Below are 6737 nucleotides of genomic sequence, written 5' to 3'. Positions count from 1 at the left end.
CACCAACAAGGGAGCTGTGCTCCTAGGGATTGAATGATTCAGAATCTGTTGTAGGGTTAATTTTCCGAAGGAAAAAAGAGGTATAAACACTGTAGGAGGACTGGGCTGATGAGCTCATTGGAAACCTGAGCTGCAGAAGTCTTAGTCAAAAATGCTGGCTGAGAAATTGCCGGTCCCTGCCAAGCCGGGCCAATGGAAGTTTGCACATTCCCAGGCTGCGTGTTTCAAATACTTTCCGTGGTTTCGCCAGCGGAGGGCGAGGAGGGAAGAATCTGTCATTATCGACTTGGGTCTGCAAAACAGCTTGGCTGGCAGGGAACTTTGAAATCGCAGGAGGTGGAAAACCTGACTCATGATCTTCGGGGACTTGGGAATGTGGGTTGTGGGGGAGATGGGAGGGGGCGAGAGGCAGCCAGCCAGGGAAGGGGTGGTTCTTTTCACTCACTCTTGTCGGCTAACCTTGGCCACTGCCTCCACTCCCTCTGGTGTGAAAGCCCCATGCAGATTCCCAAACGTTCTTCATAGGTGTAAACATTTGTTGAGCACCTACTAAGTGACTTGCATGCATCCTGCTGTATATCTGATACAACAATCCAACAAAGTTGGCAGAGTGGGCATTTGTACCCATTTTTGTTTTTCTTTTTTTCATTTTTGAGACGGAGTCTGGCTCAGTCGCCCAGGCTGGAAGGCAGTGGTGCGATCTCAGCTCACTGCAACCTCCGCCTCCTGGGTTCAAGCGATTCTCCTGCCTCAGCCTCCCGAGTAGCTGGGATTACAGGCACATACCACCATGTCCAGCTAATTTTTGCATTTTGGGTAGAGATGGGGTTTCAGCATGTTGGCCAGGCTGGTCTCGAACTCCTGACTTCAAGTGATCTGCCTGCCTCGGCCTCCCAAAGTGCTGGAATTGCAGGCGTGAGCCGTGGCACCTGACCCTGCACCCATTTTTCAAAGGAGGGAACAGTTAAGAAGGTGTAGGAATTGCCCCATCCCACACAGCCACTGGCCAAGGTATCAGTTCATCTGCGTGTCGACTGCCTGCCTTGCGCTGGGCATGGGGTCAAGAACTGGGGTGGAAACATGGAGACAAGGCCCTTTTCAGGGAAGAGCTCAAAGTTTCACAGATTCAAACCGTTTGTTTTTTTTCCAAGACATCCATATGTGCTGCCAATGTGCTATTACTAAGCCACGTGAGGGGGATGAACACGGCAGATGCGGACCCAGACGACACGCGGGAGAGATGAAGAGAAACACCAGGGCAGGAGGAGCCCTGCTGACGAGTCAGGGGACCCAGCTTCTCAGTGTGGCCTGTTGCTCACTGGTGGTGTGACCCAGGATGTGCCACCGGTGCCCCTGCAGGTCTCCGTGTGTGAGGAGCGCCCTCTCCATGACAGCTTCCATTTGGAAGCACTGTTCCCTACGCACAGCTGCGCTCTTGCCGAGGCGAGCCCCTGCCACTCTCTGCTTGAATACCTTCCTGGCTGCAGGAGGAGGCTGCCCCCAAGGTGGAGCTGGCCAGAAACCCTGGGAAGTTCATGCCCCCCAGAGCAACCCTCAACAAAAGACAGGAGTTGGGGGCTGAAGACTCCAACCTCCTCTCCCTCAGACAGGAAGATTCTGAAGACACGTGTTACACGTGTCCCGGGACTCCCTGGAGGCCTGGGCCCCAGCTGCCGATGGTGGCACCTGCTCCTAGGCACCCTGCGTTCTCTCCTTGCCATCCCTCGCTCACATCCCCGGTGGGGCTTGCTGGGACCCCTCCCAAATGAACTCTGTGCAATCAGATCCTTGTTTCAGGCTCTGCTTCTTGGGAAGCAGAACCCATTTGGGGAGCCAAGTCATTTGTCTGAAATGGGGAGTCCAGTCCAGAAGGGGCTTCAGCCGTCTCTGGCTCCCACCCCATGATTGTCTAGAAAAAGCGAGGGAGGCCCAGAAGGGAGAAGTTGCCAGCTCCCTTGATGTGACTCTCCCGACCCTGTCCCCAGGCCTCCAGGAACGCAGCGCTGAGCCCCACTGCCCCCGCCTCCAGCCAAGGGCAAGGGTCAGGGCAGGTGCTCAGGGGACAGGAGAGCACAGATTGTGGAGCACCAACGTGGGGTGCTCTGGGCTGTGAGTCCCCTGGTGACCCCTACCCAAACCCTAACTGGCTCCTCAGATGCCCCAAGGAGAGGGGCTTTGGAGGGAACTGCAGAGAGCAGGAAGCCAGTGGGGCCTGAGGGCCAAAGAGCCCTCACTTGGCCTGGCTGTCCCCCCGACTCCCCCTGCCCCACTCCTGCCACGCACATCACATACCAGGACTAAGCCACCAACTGCCCTCTGCTCTCCTGCCCATGCCATTCCCTCTAGCTGGGGTGTGCTCCTGCCCCTCCCTCACAAACTCCTTCAAAAAGGAACTCCAGTCCAGTGCAGTGGCTCACGCGTGTAATCCCAGCACTTTGGGAGGTCAAGGCGGTTGGATCACAAGGTCAGGAGTTCGAGATCAGCCCGGCCAACATGGTGAAACCCCGTCTCTACTAAAAATACAAAAATAGCCGGACATGGTAGCAGGTGCCTGTAGTCCCAGCCACTCAGGAGGCTGAGGCAGGAGAATTGCTTGAACCTGGGAGTTGGAGGTTGCAGTGAGCCAAGACCACACCATTGCACTCTAGCCTGGGTGACAGAGTGAGACTCCACCTCAAAAAAAAAAAAGAAAGGAAGGAAGGAAGGAGGGAGGGAAGGCAGGGAGGCAGGAAGGAAGGCAGGAAAGAAGGAAGGAAGGCAGGAAAGAAGGAAGGAAAGCAGGAAGGAAGGAAGGAGGGAGGGAAGGAAGGAGGGAGGGAGGGAAGGAAGGAGGGAGGGAGGGAGGGAGGGAAGGAAGGAAGGAAGGAAACCCCTGGCCAAGTGGGGAGAAGCTGGGTTCTGTCTGAGAATCCAGGTTCTAGTTCCCCTCTGCTACTTCCAGGCTGTGTAACCCTGGGAACCTCACCTATGTGGGCCTCAGTTTCCTCATCCCCAAAGTGGAGAGACAGGCTTTCCCTCCCAGGCTCAAAGGTGATAACCTAGGTTGTACCTTTTTATGGTCAAACACAGATTTTATCATCAGGAGGCCCAGAAGGACATGAGACATTTTATGTCATCTTGAATGGGACTTCCTGGAGGCAGCAGGCCCCAGGCTGTGGAACGCACTGTGCCGCCTCACGGTCGTCTTTCCTCTCAGGGTGTCAGGCCCCGAGTGCTCACGAGGCACCTCCTTGCCCCAGACCTCATTACCCAGCCAGCTGGGCCCTCATACAGCCATTGTTCCTCTTCCCTGGGTGTGGAGCTGCCACACGCCAGCGTGGAAAATTCCTCCTTTCCCTGCTCTGCAGTCAAACCCCAGCCAAAACCCAGTCCCATCCTGGGACGGCGGACCCCTAAAGGGAAATAGAGGCAGAGTGTTCTGGCTCCAGGAATCAGCTAATGGAACTGTGTTCATTACTATGTAAATTACTTTAATAGCCTGGCTCCCCCTTAGACAATTATTCAGGGGCTTGAGGGCTGGGACTGGAGGGCCAGAGGGAGACGGGGGTCTCCACTCAGGGACGGATGCAGCATTTCCTTGGCCCAAGAGCTCCCTTCCATGGTTCCCCATGGGCGGGGTTGGACGCACAGTGGCAACCAGAGGGAAGGATGACTTCCAACCTGACCCTAGCCCATGCGGATCCTGGATGTGACACCGAGGTACAGACATCAAGTTCATCCTGGAAGGCAGTGACTGAAAAGGACCTCAGACAATCTCTAGCCACCTCCACCCCTCACTGTGTCTAGGGAGAAAGAGAAGCCCAGGGCAGGTGAGTGACTCGTCCAAAGTCACGCTGCAAGGTAAGGACCAAGCAGGGGCTGGCACCCTGGTTTCCTTGCTCCTGCCCACGAGTTCTCAAACTGGGCGCCCGTGGAACACAGGGTACCTGGGTGTCCTGCCTGGAGCATCATATGGTGAGGTTTTGCCCAGTTTGTGGAGAAAAGAATAAAGTGAAAGGGAAGCATTTTCTTGATTTCTGTGTGTGATTTTTGTGGGTTGTTTTTGTTGTTACTTTTTGTTTTGAGACAGTCTCGCTCTGTCACCCAGGCTGGAGTGCAGTGGAGCGATCTCTGCTCACTGAAACCTCCACCTGCTGGGTTCAAGTGATTCTCCTGCCTCAGCTCCCTGTGGCTGGGATTACAGGCGAGCACCACCACGCCCGGCTAATTTTTTTGTGTTTTTAGTAGAGATGGGGTTTCACCATGTTGGCCAGGCTGGTCTCGAACTCCTGACCTCAGGCGATCCTCCCACCTCAGCCTCCCAAAGTACTGGGATTACAGGTGTGAGCCACCACACCCGGCTCTGTGTGTAATTTTTAAATAAGATACCCCACAGATATGATATGTAATCATATTTTCTTCCACAAATTTGTTTGTTTTTTACTATGGAATTAATTACGTAAAATGTCATGGTGTTCTATAAAGGACACTGTGACTTTGAGATTCTCTACCCTGGGAGAGACCCTCAGCCTTAAGCATTTATTTTTATCTCAATTTTCCAGATAGGGGAAGAGAAACAGATACTAACAGGCTTGCCCTGGGACTCTAATGGATCAGTGCTCTTTATGCGCTCTGACTTGTTAGAAGTGTGTGTAATACGTTCTGAGACAGAGTAGAGCAGGACTCAAAAGGGAGGTGGGGAAGAGTGAGGTTCATGACATGCAAAGTTGTTGCAAGGACGGTGCATGCATGAGCGAAGCCCTCGAGCTGTGCTGAGTTGGCCCCATGACACCGCTCCTGGCTGCTCACAGGTGCAGTTGTGACAGGAGGTCCGCTCACACTGGCCTGGCAGTTCTGTGGCCACTTACTAGCTGTGTGACCTTTGGCAATGGCACTATTCTCAGAGCCTTGATCTCCGTTTACGTGTGTGTGAGACAGGGTCTCACTCTGTCACCCAAACTAGACTTGAACTCCTGGGCTCAAGCAATCCGCCAGCCTCGGGCTCCCAACATGCTGGGATTACAGGCGTGAGCCACTATGCCTGGCCTTGATCTCCTCATCTAAAAAACAAGAATAAGAATGCTTACCTCGGCTGGGTGCAGTGGCTCCTGTAATCCCAGCACTTTGGGAGGCTGAGGCAGGCGGATCACCTGAGGTCAGGAGTTCCAGACCAGCCTGACCAACATGGCGAAACCCCATCTCTACTAAAGATACAAAATTAGCCAGGTGTGGTGGCACATGCCTGTCATCCCAGCTACTCAGGAGGCTGAGGCGGGAGAATCTCTTGAACCCGGGAGGTGGAGTTTTTGGTGAGCCAGCATCGCACCATTGCACTCCAGCTTGGGCAACAAGAGTGAAACTGTCTCAAACAAACCAACACAAAAGAACGCTTACCTCGCAGGATGGCTGAAACAGTGAAATCAGACGGCGCTCCGCACCTGCCTCGCACAAAGTAATCATCCGCCTTCTCCTGCTTTGTCTCTGCCTCTCTCTCTGTAAATAGAGCTAAATATAAATATTTTTAAATTAGGTTCAGGTGTATAGATGTGGGATCAATGCAGTCAGCCATCAAAGCTCCCCCAGCGCCTTCCTTGCACCCCCAGTTTCATATATCCTCCCTGAGACCCAGAGTGCCCAGAAGGGCTCCAGCTGAGGTCGCTCAACGCCCCACACCCCCTAGACTTTGCCTGGCCTGTGGGCAGTCCCTGCTGTCCTTTGCTTGGGTGCCCACTGCCTGCCCCCCTCTGCCAGCCCCTAGTTCTCCCCTCAGCAGCCTCCACTGGGAAGCCTTCACTGCCTCCAGAACAGGGGGCCCTTTGGCCCTGATTGACTCTGTGGAGGCCTCAGGCCCCTCCTTCTCCCCTTCTCTCTGTGGCGTCACATGGATGTTCCAGCATGACCTCAGCTTGGGGTTACTTCCTGGAATCTGCTGGAAGGAAAAGGTAGGGTCGTCTGAGCCTCGGCTTCCTCCCCTGGGAATGGAGGAATAATACCGTGTGCACCGAGACGGTGCGAGGGAAAGGCGTGGGGGCTGTAGGCTCCTCCTGCAGCAGGGATCGTCAGCGCTGGCGATGGGTGTAACGTACAGACGTGAGTGCTGATGTGCAAAATATGCCAGGCTCTCGGCTTGGCAGAGTCTGGCATGCAGCTTCCTGGCCCTGGCTGCCATCTCCCCTTCCCTTCCTATTTGACCTTGGAAAAAGCCCCTTTCCCTCCACCTGGGCTTGGGTCAGCCCCTGCTCTGTGCTCCACGCTGCCCACCCTCCCTGTCCCAGCACAGCTCCCAGAAGTCTGCCGTGGGCTGCCCACCTGCCTGTCCTGTGCTGGACTGAGCTCTAGGAAGACAGGAGCTGTGCCTCATTCACCCGACTCTGGACTGGTTTTGGCTGCAAGGAACAGAAACGAACTAATACTTCGTTGTTTTTTTAGACAGATTTTCACCTTTGTTGCCCAGTCTGGAGTGCAATGGCACCATCTCAGCCCACCACAACCTCCGCCTCCCAGGTTCAAGTAATTCTCCTGCCTCGGCTTCCCAAATAGCTGGGATTACAGGCATGCACCACCACCCCCTGCTAATTTTTTGTATTTAGTAGAGATGGGGTTTGTCTGTGTCGGTCAGGCTGGTCTGGCACTCCGGACCTCAGGTGATCCGCCAGCTTCATCTCCCAAAGCGCTGGGATTACAGGCATGAGCCACCTCACCTGGCCCCAGCTAATATTCCTTAATTGAAAAGAGGAGTTTGCTGGAAGGCCATGAAC

General features: G+C 54.6%; 1 long non-coding RNA gene across 1 annotated transcript; it reads right to left on the bottom strand.

Moving 5' to 3' along the window:
• Positions 1-1146: 1146 nt before the first annotated feature.
• LOC116527724 lies at positions 1147-2448 on the bottom strand. Its single transcript, XR_004258689.1, has 2 exons — positions 1757-2448; positions 1147-1710 (listed from the first exon to the last, which is right to left on the bottom strand). It is a non-coding gene; the product is annotated as an uncharacterized LOC116527724 (long non-coding RNA).
• Positions 2449-6737: the final 4289 nt, after the last annotated feature.

The sequence above is a fragment of the Sapajus apella genome, unplaced genomic scaffold, assembly GCF_009761245.1.
Source record: "Sapajus apella isolate SASKATOON/1434 unplaced genomic scaffold, GSC_monkey_1.0 scaffold55, whole genome shotgun sequence".
Classification (NCBI taxonomy): domain Eukaryota; kingdom Metazoa; phylum Chordata; class Mammalia; order Primates; family Cebidae; genus Sapajus; species Sapajus apella.
This window is presented reverse-complemented; position numbering and strand designations above follow the sequence as displayed.